This window comes from Coturnix japonica, chromosome 2 (assembly GCF_054131305.1).
Source record: "Coturnix japonica strain WE chromosome 2, WE-NBRP24, whole genome shotgun sequence".
Classification (NCBI taxonomy): domain Eukaryota; kingdom Metazoa; phylum Chordata; class Aves; order Galliformes; family Phasianidae; genus Coturnix; species Coturnix japonica.
Window position 1 is genome coordinate 60,898,960 of NC_140664.1, and position 20,875 is coordinate 60,919,834.

At 40.0% G+C, this 20,875-nt stretch overlaps 1 long non-coding RNA gene across 2 annotated transcripts; it reads left to right on the top strand.

The window, feature by feature from the left end:
* Positions 1-1,292: 1,292 nt before the first annotated feature.
* LOC146761852 (uncharacterized) lies at positions 1,293-12,607 on the top strand. Of its 2 annotated transcripts, XR_014942649.1 has the most exons (3): positions 1,293-1,339; positions 10,104-10,386; positions 11,687-12,607. It is a non-coding gene; the product is annotated as an uncharacterized LOC146761852 (long non-coding RNA). The 2 variants fall into 2 exon arrangements; XR_014942650.1 differs by lacking the exon at positions 1,293-1,339 and having other exon boundaries at positions 5,637-10,147.
* The last annotated feature ends 8,268 nt before the right edge of the window (positions 12,608-20,875 follow it).

Below are 20,875 nucleotides of genomic sequence, written 5' to 3' on the forward strand. Positions count from 1 at the left end.
TCTAAGACATGGTCTTGCAATAAAAAACAATAAAGAGATCAAGGAAACTTGCCTTGGTAGAGTAGTTAATTTATCACTACTTTAGGAAAAAAGTGTCTCCCATTAAAACTTCAGCAGGTGAAACAGCAAGAGCCAAGAAGGACACTGAATGTTCAGTAGCAGCCAATTAGATGTGTCTCTATGAAGACCAACCCTGACAGGCATTTCAACTTTGTGCACATGTGCATAGGAGTTGCTGTAGAAAACTTCACATCTTCCCACAGTTGCTCACCTGCTGCTTTGCCAGCACTCACTGGGCTGCCTTAGAGCACAATTGCACAGGGTAGCATAGCAGCACAGCAAACTACTTCTGGCAAGGTTTGGGATTAGGAAGCAAGGAGCTGCTTTCCTTCATAAATGTTGGAATTTCAAATGTGTAGCTGAAGGACACAGCTTAAAAATGGGAGTTTGCAATGGAAAATATGTCTGTACTGTAAAATGTATTTTGTTACTTTGCCTTCAAACTAGAGTAGGGGTCAGCTCACAGGTTGCAACTTAGCACAAGGTAATCCAAGGCAAGGCAAGGCAAGACACAAGCTTAAATCTTTAAGGTGCTGGTAGAGAAAGGTGAAGGAAGTAGTTAGTGTATGACTGATTTTTTTTCTCTCTAGCCTCTGACTTGGTTCAGAATTGATATGACAGTAAGGATAAGGCTTTAAAAAAAAAAAAAAAAAAAGACAGAATTGGTTCTAATATAAAACCCTGAAATTTCAAATCAGCTCTACTGGAGTGTGAGCATCTCTTTCAGATGCTTAGAGATTGTAGAACAGGGAACAGAGAAACATAAAATTGATTATTTATCATATTTATTTCTGAGACGTAAGTCTCGCTGTGACAAAGAGGAGAGATGAAGTTACAGTAAGACTTAGTTCACAATTAACAGTATTTTTGCTGTAACCATGATTTTTGCTTTGGATTATGGTTAGTGACATGGTTAGGTGTACAGATACACTTTCATTCAGAAAAGAAAGAGTAACCCTAATATTACTCCTGGATTTTAGAAATTGTGTAAGAGTCATGTATTTATTTGACAGAAATGATTAAAGCTTCTGTAAAGAGGAAAAGTTCCTTTTCAGAGTTGCAGCTCAGAGGGATGAAAGTCTGAATACTTCTATGCTTGTACTTAGCAAGTAATGACAGGTAAGATAAGGGACCTAGCTAGCAGGAAAAAATAACTGATGAGTAATTTCAGCATTATAAAAACTCGTCTTTCAAAGCAGAACTAAAATGAGGAAGAGGAAGTCTAGAGCTTCAGGGACTTTTTTTTATTCTGGGAACTTACCAACATGGCCAACGTGAGGTAAGTAGCCTGCAGGCCAAATAGTTTATGATTAATTTTATGGTTCTTATAAGTTGCAGGTTGTTCAGACCTACTCTCTTATAATATAGTCGTGTCTGATGAGGGATAAGAAATTAGTCATAAATTCTTTTTCCTTACTAACTTCATCCAACATCTTCCACTCTCAGTGGCTGTATGATTCAGAAACAGATTTAGCTTTACAGTCTTTGCTTCCTAAACCCTACCCTGAAGGAGATGTCTGAATGTCTTAACAGAAATCAGACTCTAAGTAAGACTTCTGCCTCTGAAAGCTACATCCTTTGTCTTCCCTCACTGGAAGCTCTGAATTTCTATAATAAATCTAAAACCACAATTATTTGATCCCAAACCTTGCTCAGTCTGAAGAAAGACATGTAACACTAGGCTTAAACTAACAATAAGCCATTTGCCTGCACCTTTAGACATCCTTTGGCTTCCAAGCTGTAGACCAGTAGAATTTTCCTGTGGACTAAGACAGATTCTTACTTTCTGATGCTCCCTGTAAACCTAAACTAAATGCTAACGTTCTAAATGAATCATATTCAAATAAAAATCAGATGTCACGTCTTATTGATAGCACAGGAGAACTGGTGGGTAAAGTTTAGAATTTGGTGTAGCACAGATTGAGTATTTTAGGTAGCTATTACAGGACCACAGATTTGCTGTGGTCAAAGACCAAGTGATAAGAAAGAACAAGAAGGGTCGTTATCTGTTTTATGTTAGCGTTAAGACATCAGTAGCATTTAGAATAGGATAAAATTTCAAGCAGAGACAAAGAGGGACAATTTTCTTTCTTCATTCTTCAAATTATGCAGAAAAAGGGTCATAGCTCAGAAAGATCTTCTTGGATGCTGAGTACATCAGGTCTAATGTTCCTGTGGCTTGCAGAGCAGAAGACTGTTTTTCTGTAGGTACTGGAATAAGGCTCAGGTCAGCACTAAGTATTAAGATTTTCAGGTCAATTTTGAGATCTGGGGAACGTGGCAGCATCTTCCTTAGTGCCTGTAGTTCTTTTCTTTGTTTCCAGCACTAAAAGGTTTTAGCTCCAGACTTCTTCTTTGCCTCATTGGAGAGGAAATGATCCAGTTGTAAAGCTAATTTATTGGTTTCTCACTTTCTTTACCCAAACCTGCTCCTAATTATAACCTGCCAACTTATCACAGCCACAAAACAAAGCATTTCTGCCAGCTAGCTTCAGTAGCGTTTCTAACCATAACAACAAGCAAAAGTCCTTACTCATCTAGGCTTGCTCTTATGAGTCCATGGGCTAGCACTAAGAATTCTACAGCAGCTAGCCCCAATTATTTTTTCTGTTTCTGAGGTCATTAACACCAAGACTAACCAAAAATTTATTAATTATGTCAAAGACCAAAGATTTGTGCTTAATTCAGTCAGATACTAGTTTTGAGGTTAGGCTGAAAGTTAGAGTTTGGGCTCAGATTAGTTCTGAGACAGCAAGGACTAATGAGATAGTGTTATTGTTAGGTACTGCATGAACTCTAGGACTAGAAACTGGGCTATCAGAGACAAATGGCTTATGATTAATTATCTTGCTGTTAGGGGTCTCTGGACCATTAAATTTAATTTTAAGGTCAGGGTTCAGAAGACCTGGGTCATCAGAGTTAGATTTATTGCTAGATTCTGCAAAGCCCAGGAGGCTAGACTGATGGCTTGAACAGGAATGAGCAAATGATTTGTGGTTCGAGACAGGGATGACTAGGACATGGGAATAATGTAGCAAACGGTTTGCACAGATGCCAGTCTTGGCCTTAAGAAATATTTGGACAAATATTTAGTAGAAAATAAGAAAGTTATTTCCATTCTGCTACTAGTATAACCTTGCTAAGCAAATAACATAGGACTGGATTAATTTGTCTGTTCACTATTATTATTCAGAAGTATTATTATTATTATTATTATTATTATTATTCAGAAGTAACAGATTTGGTACAAACTCTGAGAATGAAAAAACCCTGTACACATACATGCACACCTATACACACAAACAAAAACATATCAGTGCGCAAAATCTGGTGTCACTGATTGCAGCAGGTCAGAGCAAATCATGTAGCTAATCAGATTTTTTTTTTTTTCCTCAGTATGGGACAGGAACAAGAATAATGGCCCTGTTCAATAATCTCAAGCATATAGAATCACATTTCAAGATGACACAAGACAAGTTGAAGCCAGAAATGACTCTCAATATGTAGCTCAAAATGGAGCCATGAGAAATTCACTGACTGTAGTTCTACAATAACCTAGAGGCAGAATTCAGCACAGAACAAAATTCCAGTCTAGTCATCACAAGAAAGACTTGAAAGCAAAATGGAAGGATAGCAGAATACTGAAAAGATCTGCACCTCCAGTAACAGGGTCATTACTACCAAATCAGTTTTGGGCCAAAATGCTCTGTGTTCTTGATGCCAATAATGGATTGTGCCACTGGAACTATTGCCAGTCACCTGACTATGTGTCATTGCACTTGGCATTTAACCCTAAGTATAAACATTACTGTCGTGAACCTAGCTATCCAAGATTTTTTGTAATTAAGTAATAATCCTCTCGCTGACTTGAGGGATTTGGGAGCACCAAATGTGTAGTTCAACACAGCACTGCTGCAATAAGCAAAGATAACAAGAACTGTCTATCCAGTTAATTACAAGTAACAATCACAAACAATTCCCAAGCAAGTACTAGGAGTGGAATATACTGAATACAGAAAAGATGAAACCAGACGTCTTTTGATCTCTGAGAGGTACTGGTCAGATCTGAGAAACAGATGGATAAAAGCAAATCCTAGATCAGGGGATGAAAGAAGGAAACCACTGATTTACATTCATGGCCAGCTGATTTTCTCAGCTCTACTTCCTCCTAGCTCTTAGACTTAGGCACTTAACCTAAATTATACCACATAGGAAGGGCCTTGAATGGACCCTGAAAGGAGTAAGACTATCCCAAAGTTCCTCAGTCTGTGGGGCCAACAAGGCAGCAGCTCTCAGGTGGAGTAGCTCACTCCTGTGGCCTCAGGACAACTGCAAGAAATAGTAGGGGAAGAAGCAACTGAGCAAATCTTTCCTTTCCTTTCCTTTTTCCTTTCCCTTTTCCTTTCCCTTTTCCTTTCCTTTTTCCTTTCCTTTCCTTTCCTTTCCTTTCCTTTCCTTTCCTTTCCTTTCCTTTCCTTTCCTTTCCTTTCCTTTCCTTTCCTTTCCTTTCCTTTCCTTTCCTTTCCTTTCCTTTCCTTTCCTTTCCTTTCCTTTCCTTTCCTCTCCTCTCCTCTCCTCTCCTCTCCTCTCCTCTCCTCTCCTCTCCTCTCCTCTCCTCTCCTCTCCTCTCCTCTCCTCTCCTCTCCTCTCCTCTCCTCTCCTCTCCTCTCCTCTCCTCTCCTCTCCTCTCCTCTCCTCTCCTCTCCTCTCCTCTCCTCTCCTCTCCTCTCCTCTCCTCTCCTCTCCTCTCCTCTCCTCTCCTCTCCTCTCCTCTCCTCTCCTCTCCTCTCCTCTCCTCTCCTCTCCTCTCCTCTCCTCTCCTCTTCTCCTCTTCTCCCCTTCCCTTCCCTTCCCTTCCCTTCCCTTCCCTTCCCTTCCCTTCCCTTCCCTTCCCTTCCCTTCCCTTCCCTTCCCTTCCCTTCCCTTCCCTTCCCTTCCCTTCCCTTCCCTTCCCTTCCCTTCCCTTCCCTTCCCTTCCCTTCCCTTCCCTTCCCTTCCCTTCCCTTCCCTTCCCTTCCCTTCCCTTCCCTTCCCTTCCCTTCCCTTCCCTTCCCTTCCCTTTTCTCTTACTTTTCTCTTACTTTCTCTCCTTTTCTTTTCCTTTTCTTTTCCTTTTCTTTTCCTTTTCTTTTCCTTTTCTTTTCCTTTTCTTTTCCTTTTCTTTTCCTTTTCCTTTTCATTGGTGAGGTAAGTTGGTCTGAAGGCAAGAGCTGTGCATTTTCTACTGGTGGCACAGATACATTTTCCCCTTTGGGGTGAATTCGAGAACATCAGCTTCAAGAAGTCTGCTTTGGGGAACAGTTGAGAGGAGCTGGAAGGAATCTACAGAGTTCATTGGGTACAACTTCCTGACTACTTCAGAGCTAGTCAGAAGTTAAAGCTTATTCTTAATGGCATCATCCAGATATCTCTTGATCATTGAAAGACATGGGGCATCAACCCCATAAAAGTCATGATAGGTATGCCAGGGAAGTTAGCACACATAGAGAATGTAAAGCAGGTGAGAAATTCTGGGACTCTGGGAGTAGAAAGAGACAGGATATGAAGTGACAATAGACCAGGAACTGGCATGCAAAGGTTGGAGAAAGACAGACTAGATAGGATTTGACCTGATAGCATTTGAAAATGCTATACTTGTTGTTGGAAAGAGATTTATTTTTCCGAGATGCACGTGTTATACTTTAGATGCAGGGACTCACTGTGACATTAAGGGAAGGATATGCAGAAGGCCAGAGAGGATAAATGCACGTAGAGAAAGGGAGAGGCAGACAGAAGTAAGGGAAGAAGCGCATTGAGAAAGATTATTCAAAACTGGCAGCTCATAGAACTGCTTCGAGGACTGGACAGAGACTCATTAAAGTCTTCAAAACCTAAAGACTAGCTGACTGAATTCTTGGGAATTCAAAGGTGCCATCAGTTTCCTTTTCAGTAGAGGCTGGACATGAAATCCCAGTACAAACCACCATAGGATAAAAATACTGTCCACTACATCTAAACAATCAGTAAAGATGGTAAAGGTCCAGTGAAGGACTACATGGTTGATAAAATGTATGAATTAGCTTTCGTATGTGGAGTAATTAAACAAAGACTCTTCAGCCCAAGGGATTACATGATAGATGCCTGTAAAATCGCAAGTAGCATGAACATGGTAAATGGGAAACAGCTACATATTATTTGTCCTTGCATACAAGTTAGAAAGCATAAAATGAAAAAACAGGAAGCGTTCTGCAAACAAATAAAAAGGTAGCTTTCCTCTTTCTTAAATCATAGTAAAGTCAGCTAACCCCTAGCCACAGGATGCTGTGGGATACCACAAGTTAACTTGTATTTAAAAACTCATGAACAAATTCACAGAAGAAAAATCCATCAGAGTTATTAAAAACAAAAGCCTCGTCTCTGGCTATGGAATTACCAGAGCCACAGATTCCTGGAGGCTGAAGAGTGTTTTGAGGAAGTCTCACTACTTCTGCCTTCTTCCCACACCATTCTTAAGTCATCTGGCCCTGGCTGTCCTACAAAATGAGATAGGGATGGAACTTTAAGCTTAACTCAGCCCATGGTTGTGGGGTAACTGCAAATATAAAACAGAGGTAAAGAAAAATTGGAATATTAGAGTCATAGAATCATACAATCCTTAGAGCTGGAAGGGAGCTTTAAAGGTTATCCAGTCTAACTACCCTGCAATGAACAGGGACATCTACACCTAGATTAGGTTGCTCAGAGCTCCGTCCATCCTGATCTTAAATGCCTCCAGGAATGGGGCATCCACCACATCTCTGGGCAACCTGTTCCAGTGCCTGTCCAACCTCACTGTAAAAAACCTTTTCCTTATACTCAATCTAAATCTACCCTCTTTAAGCTTGAAACCATTTCCACTTGTCCTATCACCACAGACCTTGCTGAAAAGCCCATCCCCCTCTTTCTTGTAGCTCCCCTTCAGATACTGAAAGGCCACTATCAGGTCATCTTGGAGCCTTCTCTTCTCCAGGCTGAACAGTCCCAGCTCTTTCACCTGTCTTCATGGGAGAGGTGCTCCATCCTTGGATCATTTTCTGTGGCCTTCCTCTAAACATGCTTCAACAAATGTATGTCTCTTCTGTACAGATGACTCCACACCTGGAAGCAGCACTCCAGGTGAGGCCTCACCGATGCAGAGTAGAGGGGCAGGATATCTCCCTTGACCTGTTGGTCATGCTTCTTTTGATGCAGTCCAGGATACAGTTGGCTTTCTAGGCTGCAAGGGCACATTGCTTGCTCATGTCCAGATTTCCTTCCACCAGTACTCCAAAGTCCTTTTTGGCAGGACTGCACCTTTCAATACTCAGCTTGTATTGGTAGTGGGGGTTGCCTCGATCCAGGTCCAAGACCTTGCACCTGTTTGTTGAACCTCAACAAACACTGCTGGAGCCTGTCTAGGTCTAGGTTCCCCTGGGCATACCAGCTGTACCCTACAGCTTGGCATCATCCACAAACTTACTGAGAGCATACTTGACCTCACTGTTAATGTAATTGATGAAAATATTAAAGATTATCAGCCCCAGCACCAACCCCTGGGGGACACCACTTGTCATTGATCTCCATCTAGACACATAGCTATTGACCATCACTTTCTGGATTCAGTCCCACAGCCAGTTCCTCATCCACTGACCAATCCACCCATCAAATTCATATTTTTCCAATTTGGAGAGAAGGATGTTGTGGGGTACTGTGTAAAAGGTCTTACTGAATTCCAGGTAGCTGACATCAGTGGCTCTTCTCTTGTCCATTGATGCAGTTACACCATCGCAGAAGACCACTAGGTTGGCCAAACAGGATTTTCCCATGGTGAAACCATGCTGGTTCTCTTGTATCACTTCTTTGTCTTCCACATGCCTTAACATAGCTTCCAGGAGGATCTGCTCCATGATCTTTACCAGCACAGATGTGAGACTGACAGGTTTGGTAGCTCCTGGAGTCATCCTTTCTACTCTTCTTAAAGATGGGTGTGATGTTGCTTTCATCTGACTGCCATGACTCTTCAAATACAATTAAGAGTGCCTTCATGACTACATCAGCCAATTCCCTCAAGACTCTGGGATGTATTTTATTCCTGTGGAATAAGTGAAGAAACTCCATGTGTTATGATAAGTGGAATCAAGCCCAGAATTTAGGATATCTGACAGAGCATTACCCATTACTGGAAATAAGATATGCCAATCACACAGTCATGAAAGCACCACTGAACAATAAAGGAGCGGGAGTTCCATTTCAAAGCTGGTATATTTGAACATCTGTGAGACTTATAAGGCTGTAATGAGCTGTTAAGACATAATTCCTTGTCTCTTCAGTGACTTATGTACTTGTAGTGTCTAGCTTTAGAAAATCAGTAAATACATGCACAAAGGACATGGTAACAAGAAATATATTTAAAAGAGAACATGTAGCAACCTGTGTGGAGCTTGAAGGAAAGAATATAGGCTGCTGCTGGTCAGGGACAGAGGGAACAGCAGGAAAGTCAGTATGTGCTGGGGATTCCTAGCTGCAGCACAGCAGTTTTATCCCTTTCTGTTCTACTATAAAGTTTTCAGTACCATTCTGATACAAGGCTCATTCCAGTACCTAGTCTAATGCCTTCTGTCTGTGCCTTCTTTTGCTGTTAATTTCCTTTAGCTTAAAGAACTCCTCTTTAAATCCAGTATTGACTGCTCTCCATATTTCCCTCGTACCTTTAAACCAGCTCCACTTATAGAATCATAGAATCACCAAGGTCAGAAAAGACTTAAAAGATCATCCAGTCCAACCATTCACCTATTACCAATAGCTCCCACTAAACCATGTCCCTCAACACAACATCCAGTTGTTCCTTGACAACATCCAATCATTCCTTGAACGATTCACTTGTATTTACTTCTTTACTTGTATTTACGAGAGATTAGCTACATGTTGCTTCATCCTTTTTTTTTTTTTTCCTACCAGACAAAGCTGCTTTTGTTTTGTCTTTTAAGTAGAAATGAGTTCTAGTTTAAATCCATCATTCTTCACCAGGGCCAGAACTGTACCTGGTTTACCCTTCTGGATCTCATCTGTGCCTTTTAAAATAATATTAGAACTTCCCTACCATTACAGTAGTTATCTTTCCTGATATAGTTTAAACTTTTGTTTCTTACCTCCTGGGCTTCTTCAAATGACACAAACACTTATTTTCACAATGTAAACCCAAACACTAGGCCTTTTTCTTCCTCCCTCACAGGCAAATCAATGAGAAGCCAGCCTAGAGCAGAAATTTCTAGCTTTAGCTCTTCTGGTGCTTCACTTCACAAATAGTCCAGCCTTCAGAGTCATACTTATTTTCATATGATATCTAGGTTTCTCCTTTTGGTAGCACTTCCCATCTTGAAGTCAAGATCAAATTTCATTAGCATAATGCTAAACTGAGACAGCATCATTAACAAAAATATTCTAGGAGGTAAAAATTCTTTGCAGGCATCTACTTGTCTTCTCTCACCAGCTGTTTGCTTGTCAGTACTTACCATTCCTACTCACCCTTTATTCATCTTGAAGATTCAATATTAAGTCGTCTGTTGCCTCTTATCTACTTATCTGCACATAATCTGCAGATTTTCCATGAAGTACATGTAAAATATATCCACAGATTATAAAACATAGATATCAGATTACCCTGTCATGACAAAATTTGATAAACCCTTACTTCAGTTTAGTTATTTTCTCTACCATTTGCAATTGTCCTTATCCTTAAAATATATAATCTAAAATGCTGCATATTATGAAGGTGAGCCTAAAAGGTAAGTAAATGCCCAAAATCAAATTCCCTCTCTTTCAGGAGCATTAAACACATACTTTCAATTTACCAGAAATATTAAATACAATTTCAGAGTAATGTGTCATTTATTTTTGTTGACTACTTGGCACTAGCTTTTTTTAAAGCTTTACTAAATTTTGTTAAATTTATCAGCATCTTTGTTGGTGATACAGACAGTAGGATTGTGTGCATTCCCTGCAAGTTTGCAAATGACACTAACTTGTATGTTGTGGTCAACATGAAGGAGGGAGGTGATGCCATCCAGATGTACCTGGACATCCTTGAGAGGTAAGCCTGTGTGAACTTCCCTGAGATCAACATGACCAAATGCAAGATGCTACACCTGAATCAGGGCAATCCCAAGCACAAATACAGGCTGGGTGACAAAAGGATAAGAGAGCAGTCCAAAGAAGAAGGACTTGGGGATGCTAATTGATGAGAAGCTCAACATGAGACAGCAGTGCGCATTTCCAGCCCAGAAAACCTTGAATATCCTGGACTACTTGAAAAGAAGTATGAACAGCAGGGTAAGAGAGTTGATTCTGCCTTTTTGCTCTGAGATATCTCTCTCTGAGATTTCTGAGATCTCTTCTGCAGCCCTGCATTCATGTCTAGAAGGACATGGACTTCCTTGAGCATAAGAAGGACATGGACCTGTTGGAGTAGGTTCAGAGAAGGCCAAGAAGGTGATTGGAGGGCTAGAGCACCTCTCCTATGGAGACAGTTGGGGGGACTGGAGTTGTTTAGCCTACGGAAAAAACAGGGAGGGTCCTTTTACAAGGGCATGTAGTGATATTAAATAAATAAGTAAATAAATAATACAGCCTTAAACTGAATAGATTTAAGGAAAAAAAATCTTTATTCAAAGAGTTGTGAGGCACTGAAACAAGCTGCCAAGAGAAGATGTGAATGCCCAATCCCTGAGGTGTTCAAGGCCAGGTTGGGTGGGACCTCAGGCAATCTGATCTAGTGGGAATTGTCCATGCCCATGGCAGAAGGTTTGGAACTATATGGTCTTTAAGGTCCCTTCCAACCCGAACCATACTGTGGTTCTATGATTTTATGAAATTACATTGCACATGACCTCCAAATTCACGTGCTTGTACTTTCAACACTCATAAATGGAGACACTCACTCTCATCATTTAAAAAATAATAAGTATTTTGAATTTTGCTTCACTTTATTTTGATTTCTCCAAGTCCTCATTCCTATTTGTCATCATGTGCACCAGCACTTTTATTTGAAAATGGACACTGTGTGTTTATTTGGGGCTTTTTGGTCTGTCCTTTGAAATCAAATCCCCACCATATCCACGCTTCACATAGCATTCCAACTATTTTTCCCCAGTCTCTTTTTCTTTTTTCCCCCCTTGGTTTCTTCTTATGTTTATGACTGAAGACTGCTTGCTTTGATTTTCTTTTGAAGGTACAGCTCAGCCTGACTCCTGGCAATTCTTACTTTGTCTCTATCCTTCCTGACTTCCAAGACATGGTTTTCTTTGCTGGCTGATTCTTTTTTTCCACCACTTGTAAGCTCCCTGCATACTCATAATATCTCCTTTAAGATGTTTTTTCATCCATTTAGGGCTGGGGCTTTTTTTGGTAAAACTTTTGCCCTTTCATTGTTGGGATCCAAGATACAGGTAGTTTTATGCTTTTGACTGGAGAAATTCCAAACTTTCTCCTCATTCAAATCCTTGTATCCTCCATGACAGTTGAATTCACTAATAATTTCCTTTAAAATTTAACACATGGACATTTCAGAATATGTAACATTTCATAGTCCTTTATGCATCTAAATAATTAGATTCTATAACTTTATTTGCAGCTGTGAATGCTCAGCACGCAAACCAGAGTCACCTGTCAGAGCACCAGAAATGAGGAACACACAGTTAGTGACCACCTGTGGAAAAGTGTGATCCCTGGCAAAGCATAGGGACCAAATGGTAGAGGGAAAAACAAAACAATCTGTACATATGAGCCAGTATTCAACCACCACAGAATGTACAGGTTGGCATTTTTCGTCCTACAGTCCCCTTGTTCCATCACTATACATATCACAGTTTTTGTAACTCCCAAAGAAGGTCAGGGAATAGATGCCCTTTGGGGGAAAAAAAAAAAAAAAGAATTCATACATTTTCCTTCAATTAAACATAGTATCAGAGAACAAATTAATGGGATAGGATAGGGAAATGTAATCATGATTGAAGGGGTTGAGAAGGGTTTGGAAATTTTGAAACTTTCAGATGCTTAAATGAATAGAAAAGTATAATTTTTTTGTGAGACATAGCTTTAAAAATTTTGTTTTAGAAAGCAAAGTGAAAATACAGAGTTCCATCCTGTTACTACTTGTAAGCACAGTGCTGATGACCTGTCATGGTTTTGTAATTTTGTAATTTTGCTATCAGTATTCCACATCATAACATCATGTAAAGCATGGATACTTCTATTGAATGTGCAGTCCACAGAAGAAGACTACATACCCCAGAGAACAACACGGGTAGTGATAAGTCACGGGACCAGGACGCTATATAATCTTGTTCCCAGGCTGGAGTGTTCTTCTTCTTCTCTCGAACTTCTCGGAGAGTGGGAAGTGTTCCAGCCGTGTCGCCTAGAGTTCACAGTAGGCCTCTCGGTTTTCGAGGACTCTCTCTCTCTGTTTCATTTGATTTGTTAGCCTCAATTATATTACATTGTGTTATCTTGTATTTCGATATCATATTTAGTAAAATAAGTTTTATCCTCCTTAGATTGCTGCTGTTTTTATCCCATTCCCCCTTTTCCCCTCCTTTCCGGGCCCTGGGGGGGAGGGTGGCCCTACGGGGTGGCTTCCCCTGTCACAGGCATAGGTAAATCTAAGTAACCCGTGACATGACCATATGAATTTTTCCACACAGATCTAAGAAATTTAGTTTAATGGAATAGCTCATAAGTTGTTGACCTCCCATTCTAATGTAGAATTACACACTCTCTGCTAGCATATAAGCAAATATTTGCTGGCATCAGAGGAACAATGAGATCTAAATATCACATGTACTATTCCATATTCCTTGTCTATTCATCTATCCCATGTCAGCATTACCCCTCCCCCAACAGATTTGCCCTACTTAACACTTCCCTCCTGCTGACTCAGCATCCCAATTTCATGTTTCTCAAGAAACTTTTCCACTTACTGATCCCAGCATGTTTTTCTCCTTGTCTAACATGTCTGGGTTCTCAGTCCTTTTATGCACAGGGTTACGTTTCCTCTTTCAGTCCAGACTACCTGTTTTGAACCTGGAATGATCTTCTGTCTATTTATGTTGCCATACCTCCCTTCCCTGCGTTCCCACACATAGGATACAAGCAATTTTCATTCTTCTCATCAGCTGTGTGCCCTCAGATCTTTACCCAGCCAGCTACATCCAGTTTTTCCCTGCTCTCTGATCTCAGCTTCTTCTTCAGCACACTTCTCCCTTCCTCTCATCCTTCCCCAGCCCAGCCATCTTTCTCTGAACCTGTTTACATTTCCCAGCTGGCACTAAATTATTCCATTGCATGATCCACTGCCAGTTCCATTTTTTACCCTGGTGGACCCTACTCTCTCTGAATCTTTTCTCTACCTGATGTATTTCTCTTTCCTCCAGGTGGTCTTAATTTGAAGAACATCTGATGGCGACAAATCAGTTTATATATTTTGAATAAAATATTTTATTTTAATAAATTCTATTTTTTTCCCTGTTTTGTTTTGCTTTATTTTGTTTTGAATATGTTCAATATATGTCCCAATATACTGATAGTATTCTGATGTTAGGTGTTAGAAATATGTGCGTCAAGTCCTCTACATCTTTCCAATCTTCTTCCTCTCTTTCACTAAGATGGGAACATTCTGCCACACAGAAGAATGTTGCTGGACTTCTCTTACGTGACTCACTACAGTAAAATAAACTTGAACAGAACATCATGAGCTGAAACTTGGAATTATTCTGAATATAGAGATAAACTAGGATATCATGAGAGAAAGAGAGGGAAATATTTTTCATGGAAAATTTACAAACCCACAGCAATCAGAGAAACTAGTGCAGATCTATGGATACAACTGAACTGAACAGGACTCATTTCTTTGATAACTGTATATTTCAAATCAAGAAAGTCATCTTGTATCAGCTTATAACTCTTTTTCAGATAGATTTTATTTTTACATAGGATGCCTTGTGAGTACTGTCGTAATAACTAGGGTAAGAGGGGACAGACTGCAATGTTACTCAGTTTCATTCATACTTGCCAGCCATAATTAGCTTCAACAGTGCCACAGTCAATACTGGATTTATTGTCTCTCTCAGTCTTAAGTGTTCCCCTTCCCATACAGTCTGCCTGTTTTGGCGTTGTGTCTAGAGCTACTTGGTATGAGCAGCTCCAGCTTCGGAGTTAGCACACACTGGGGGGAAATAAAACCAACAAATATACAAAAAAAATGGGACACAAAATAAACCAACCAAAACAGTCCAACACTCTTTTCACTTTGCACCATGCTGACAGATACCAAACAAACCCACTGACTGTAGTCTCTGCATACTGCAAAATGACACCATCCCAGCAGAATGCTGCTTCTGCAGGATCCCGCCATGTCCTAATGAGGACAGTCTGCCAGAGAACAAAGATTAGCCATGTCTGGGATCTTGACAGGTCAGTTCAATCAAACAAATTCAAAGGCATGTTGGGTGGGTAATTCTGGATCAGTCTACTACTATTACTAACGTAAGCCACACTGCAATATTTCAGTGCCAAGGCTTTCATCTGATGATAAAACAATGTCTCAGGAATATAACACCAGGCCAGACAAAAAAACAAAAGTAAAAGTGTGTGTGTCATACCTGCACCCCCCACACACTGCATGTTGTGACAGTGAGAGTGTTCACACTGGAGATGAGGGGATTTTTCTTTTTTTATCTGTTTAGTTAGAAGTTAAAATTCTGTTCTGAATGTATAAATAGCCAAAAAATAAGTTAAAACCTCAAACTCTGAGAACTGTTGGATTGCGACCAAGAAGCCTGAACACTCTATCCATACAGCTCTGATTAGCTAGCTCCATTTCTATGCTCGGAACAAGGCACATTTCAAAACCATTTGAAATAGTTCTTTTGGTGCTGTGCTCTAACACAGGCTGACCATCTCGGATGTAATGTGCTAGACTACTCTACAAATTTTGCTAAGAAACAGTGGCTAAGTGGTGGCTTGGTCTGCCTGGTCGGCTTAGCCAAAGGCCTGGGAAAACACATTTCTTCCAGTTAAAGGTGGGGTTAATCAAAACTGGCCCAACGTTTGTTTGCAAGGTTTGTGAACCTTAACAGACCATTTCCTCAGCAGGCCATCCTGGTCTGAATTTTGAGTTCATAATGAAAACTGAAACCTGGCCAGTGTTCGGTGGTTTGGGATTTGACAGAGAGTATTTCACATGGCCCTAGTTATTGGCTAGGGAAATACAGCATGGCTCTGTCTAAAAAGAGAACTAAATCCCCAAAAAGTGCATTGGTAAAGCAGCAACAGTGTCATTAGAAGAAGTGTAATGTGCAATGGCAGCCTAAGTATTTTTGTGGTGTTTTTTCAAAAAGCCTGTGCTTTGCATAGATTTGACACCATTTCAACTGCACTATCCTCTGATTGTGTAGCCCACAGCTCTCTCCACAACTACCTTAGGGTCTGGCTCCTGGCTGCTTCAGAAGATCTTCCTAGAGATTAGGGTAACTGGTAGAAAAATCAGTACTACCGCGAAAAAATATAAATCTTTGATAGAACTGCTAAAACTTCAGGAAGGAAGTGAATTTTTAACATAACAGCTTATATACTTCTCTTATAGCTGGCTCTATGCAGTGTGCTTGTAAACGGTGCTCCTGAACTGAAATATAGCTTTTGTTCATAAACAGCAACAGGAAAAAAGTGCTTAAATCCTTGCATCCAACAGGAAATAGAGTTCACAAACAAGAGAAATGTCAATTTGTCATAATGCATAATACGCCTTGTACATGGCAGAACTGTGGAGATCATTTTGTGAAAGTCAGTTATGGATACTGTGGGCTCAGCACTTTCCCAACTGTTGTTTTATACAGTTCTTCACAGAGATGGAGATGGCTGATGGACATCATTACTCTTGATCAGTTTGGATTCAGGCTGCTAGTTCTCTAGCTCTGATAAAAGAAAAAAAAAAATAAAAAATGCACACATATTTCAGTCTCTAATCTCTGTTATGTATTGCTCTGACTCTGGTTTCAGAAATCCATTGAAATGGATTCTTCATCTCTTCCATCATTGGTTTAGGAGATGTACTGAAATTATATTGATCAAAAGACTAAAAAAAACCAACCCAGTTTGGTCACAGTCAGTAAAAGAAGGACACTGGCTATTAGCTAGATTGACTAGTGTAAACCAGCACTGGTCCTAGGGCTTCACTGCGGTTGGGGACAAGCCATCAGGTGATGATTTCTCCCTACATCCTTATGTTTACATATGCAGATGGAATCTGATGCATAACTCTCCCAAACAAGGATGAGATTTAAATGCATAAATCTTTATGTGCTATGATGAAATATATCCCATGAAAAATCTGATTTCTATTTTGTGTTTGTGTCATAAAAGTTAAAAGAAGTGCAAATTTTAGCTGGGAGGGAACTTCTATAACCTAGTTATAAATCTTCACAAGGAGTGGTTTGCAACTGAAACACTGACACTCTCAAGCAGAGCAGTGCAAGTGGGTGCACCAGTAACTTCTCCTCCAAACTCAACTCCAGCTCAGTCAGTGTGTCTCATGCCATCATTTAGAGTCCACAATGAATCAATCAGTGCAAAGCAAAGAAAATAGTCATTTCTGAATTACTGTCCCTTTTCAGAAAATAACCGCAAAGGCAGGGTAATTTTGTTACTAGAATGTTGTGGTTCATATGTTCTAACAAGAGACTGTCAAAGAGAAAGCAGCATATTCCCTCTCGTATATGTAAAGAGGAGAAGGGACAGACGAAGAAATTGGTTACAACTGTACTGTTGTGATAAAGAGAAAGCATTCTGTGTTGTACTTAGAGAGAAATACATGTTTTTTAGAGTCTTCTTTGTCTATTTCATAAGAGCAATTAGTCATTTTTCCCCCTCTAAGTTTGCTTCATTTCTACTTAAGTCATATTTCTGTTTCTTAGTTTCCTCCATTTTTTATCATAAAATGAAGCTTAATGAAACTCACAAAATCAATCTTAAAATATATACATAATATATGTATATGTAAATGTTGACATATTTATCATATCAAGATGCCTTAATCACAGCCTGCCTCCTGTGTTCTTTCTTGGCCATAGTGCTCTTAAAGCAGAATGATATTTCTTTTATAATCCCACTGACTGAACTAATGACTGTGCTTATTAATTAGGATTATTGGAATTTCCGATCTTCCTTTTTTGTAGTAGCACTCCACCTCTGCTTGCTAATCATCATTATAACTACTGACTCTATCACATTTTGCTTTTTTAAATGAAATAAAGTGTTTGGCTTGGCCCTGTGCCAAGAATAGGGTCATTCCCAAACTTGTAATAACATATCCTTAGCTGATGTTTCTTAGTAACGTGTGTAAATAGGAAAAAACAGTCACACTGTGGGGGTTAGCTTGGCCACATGTGACTGCAGTAAAAGAACATGGGAAGAAAATCAGTGGTCTTACCACAACAGCCATCCAGTTCAACAGCAAGCATACAGACAGAGAAGTGCAAACAGACACAAAGTTAACCTTTCGCTGTGCTCAGCAGCAAGGTAGTGCAGCGTATATCTTCTATGCTAAGAGCCAGCTGTGCAGCTTCTGACAGTAGCAGAAATGTGGCTCTGAGCCTCACAGTTGAGTCTAGCAAAAAACACAATGAAATCTACCAGAATATTCTTGCTGACATCTTCTGATTATGCCTGGCAACACCAACTTTCTGTTCCAATTAAAGATCTGCCTTGGCAACAGTGACAATGCAAGCGGCTTCTTGATAGCACACTCTGGATAAAAGCAGAATATAAGTGTCACTATGAGAGATGGGCTAAAGCTGTGAAGAGTGATCCAGGGTTTGGATTTTGGATAAGTCAAGACATTTGAGATCAAGGGTTTTGCTGACTGCTACAGAAATGGGCTGCCCTTCAGCTTGGCTCAGACTTTGATGCTCCTAGCAACTGAAGTAGTTCAGGAACTTTGGAACGGAGAACATTCAAACTCACAGAAAAAAAACTGTCCCATGCTTTGCTGCAGAGTACAATTTTATGAAAATTGAAACTTGATAAGGATAAACAACACAGAACAGCAAATACATGGAGCATTTGTGAAGTTATCCTAAATTTAATTTTTCTTTCAGAGGCCCCCACTGACCTCCACTATTCAGATTTCCACTGCTTGCTTCAGATTAAGTGGGTTTAAGGTAGTCATTCTGCAATGGAAACAGTTGCAGTTGAATTCTGCTATTGGGACAAAAAGAGAGAAATTACAGACGGCAAAGAACAGTTAATCCAGCAGGCTACCCCTAAGACTCTGCAGAATTACAGGTCTGGGGGACAGACTGCTGACATCTACTGTGAGCAGAAAAAGTTCTTCCTGCTGTTGACTTCTCTTTCAGAACCAGCTGCAGCTCCTCAGCCCATCTGATAGACATCCTCTGGACTGAGAGCTGTCATTAGGGAAAGCTGGAGGCCAGGCAGCACAGCCTCATCTCTGAGGGACAGGTGTCGCACAGAAGTATGAACATAGAATTTTGAAGCTACTGTGATCAGTTTGAGCTGGAATTTAGTAGTGCTGAGGCAAACTAGAAAATAACACGTTGGCAAAGGAAGAAGAAACAAGACCATAGTTTAAGGAGTCTTAATTCTTTCTCCTGTCCCACCAGAGCAGGAAAATTTGCCTTGCCCCTCTGCAGAGAGACAATACACCCTTGATGTACTCATGAGATTTAAGCAGAGGGACACAAACTCTTTGATTCTTAGCAACACAAGCATCTTCATCTAAAAATGATCCAGTGCAAACAAAACAAACAGGTTTGTTGTTGTTGATGCTGTTGTTGTTGCTGTTTTCCCAAAACAGATGAGTTGATCACGTACCAGGAAGAACACTTCATGTGTGGTATGGCAGGAAACTGGCAGAAAGAGCTACTGGAATTTGTTACTTGCTGAGATGCCGGTGTGTAACAAAGCTATTTTCAGGAAGGTGGGGAATGAAGCAACAATAATCCAAAGCAACGTGTTTGGATTATCATTTCTACTGTGCACTAGGACATAAAACTACAACCTCTCAACTGGTCCTGGATAGAATAGTGAACATTTTGTTTTTCACATAAGCCCAGCAGAACTTTAACATGACTTGTATAGAAGCAGGTGTCCTTTCTATTTTTCACATACTATAAAGTTTCCCATATGGGAAACTGGAAAGTAAGTCCAGATCTTGGCCAAAGCTGTGGTTGTTGTGTTTTTTTTTTAATCACTCTGTTGGCACAAAGGTATTACAGAAATAGTTTAGAAAAATACCCAAATATTTCCCTGGTGTGGACTTGCCAGTGGGAGTTAGCTGGAGATTCATTTCAGTCAAGGCAAGCTAGGGTAAGCAGGAGGCCAATTTCATTTTCATGTGGCGTTGATCTGAGTAGAAGTCTACAAGTACTACTTCCAAAGAATCTCAGAATCTCTAAAATGTTTAACATTCACTCTCCACCCTTCTTTATCCTCGTATTCTTTCCTATGTCAGATCCAAACCTTTTGCTGTATTATGGATTCAGTATTAGTTATAGTAAAATTGAGATGTCACACAAAACTATGTGCTACACTATCACAACACAGGAAACAGTGGGAATAATTTACCCAAGCTCACTGGGTTAAAAGCAACTAAAAGAGCAATAAGAACAGCTGGAGTTAACTGTGTTTCCCATATTCAGAAGATGTCATTGAAAATCATGTATGTTACTTGGTGTGAACACTAAAAATAAGTACCATGATACCAGAATGGGAATTGTTATGCTATTAAATTGATGACAGAAGTTTCAGGATGCCCAGGACAAATGGCAGGTGCCCAGCAGGTTGGTCTAATCCTTATCCCCTAAACAAATAAAATGTAGTTTCAGATGCACAGCACTCTTTACTTTTGTGAGAGCACAAAATGGGAATGATTTACTATGACAGTTGATACACCTTTCCTCATATGGAAGGCTTCTCACCCATACATCATGACATTTCTTCCTGTGATGTCTCTGCTACAGCACTTTCACACAAAGAAAGGATAAAGATCACATGACCAAAGTTATGAAACATGTAATTGACAGCATAATCTCAGGACGTATGCCACACATTTGTCACTTCTCTCTTTCATTTGCCACCATGAGTGCTGTGATATAGTGATTCATGTTACTGCCTAAAAACTTGGAGTTTGGATATGATTTTAAGGGACTCATGTAACTATTAAAAGGAGGTATTTACTGTTTAGATAGCTGCTTAGCACTTGACACAGACATCTCTGAACAGACAGGAAGAAAATAAAGTCTCATATGTACAATATAGGATGCATCAACTATGTTCTCTCTTACTGCTATCAAAAGCTGATTTAACCTTGACCAGAGGTGCTGAAATAGAGCCTGTGTGAAATTAAAGAAGCAGAGATCAGGGCCAAATCCTCAGCTGGTAAAACTGTCAGAGTTGCACTGAGGTAAATGGTGTGAAATCCCCACACAGGACATTCCATGTTGCATCATCCAAAAATTGCTTTAAAGTACGAAACACCAGTGAGCAAGTTCAGTAAGAACAAATGGTTTACAGAGTAAGAAAAGCTCCAATCGATTAACTGAAGGTCAAGCTTATGGTCCAGTAAATATCCATTCATTTGATCAATTTTCTTTAAAAATCAAATGGAAACCATCCTTAAGAAGAAGTCAAACATTTAATGCCAAAAGAATATTCCAAGGTTGGGTGACGGTATGATAGTAAATCAGATCTTTTTGTAGATTGAGCAAATGCAGAACAAACAATGACTAAAATGAAATGGTAGTAGAGC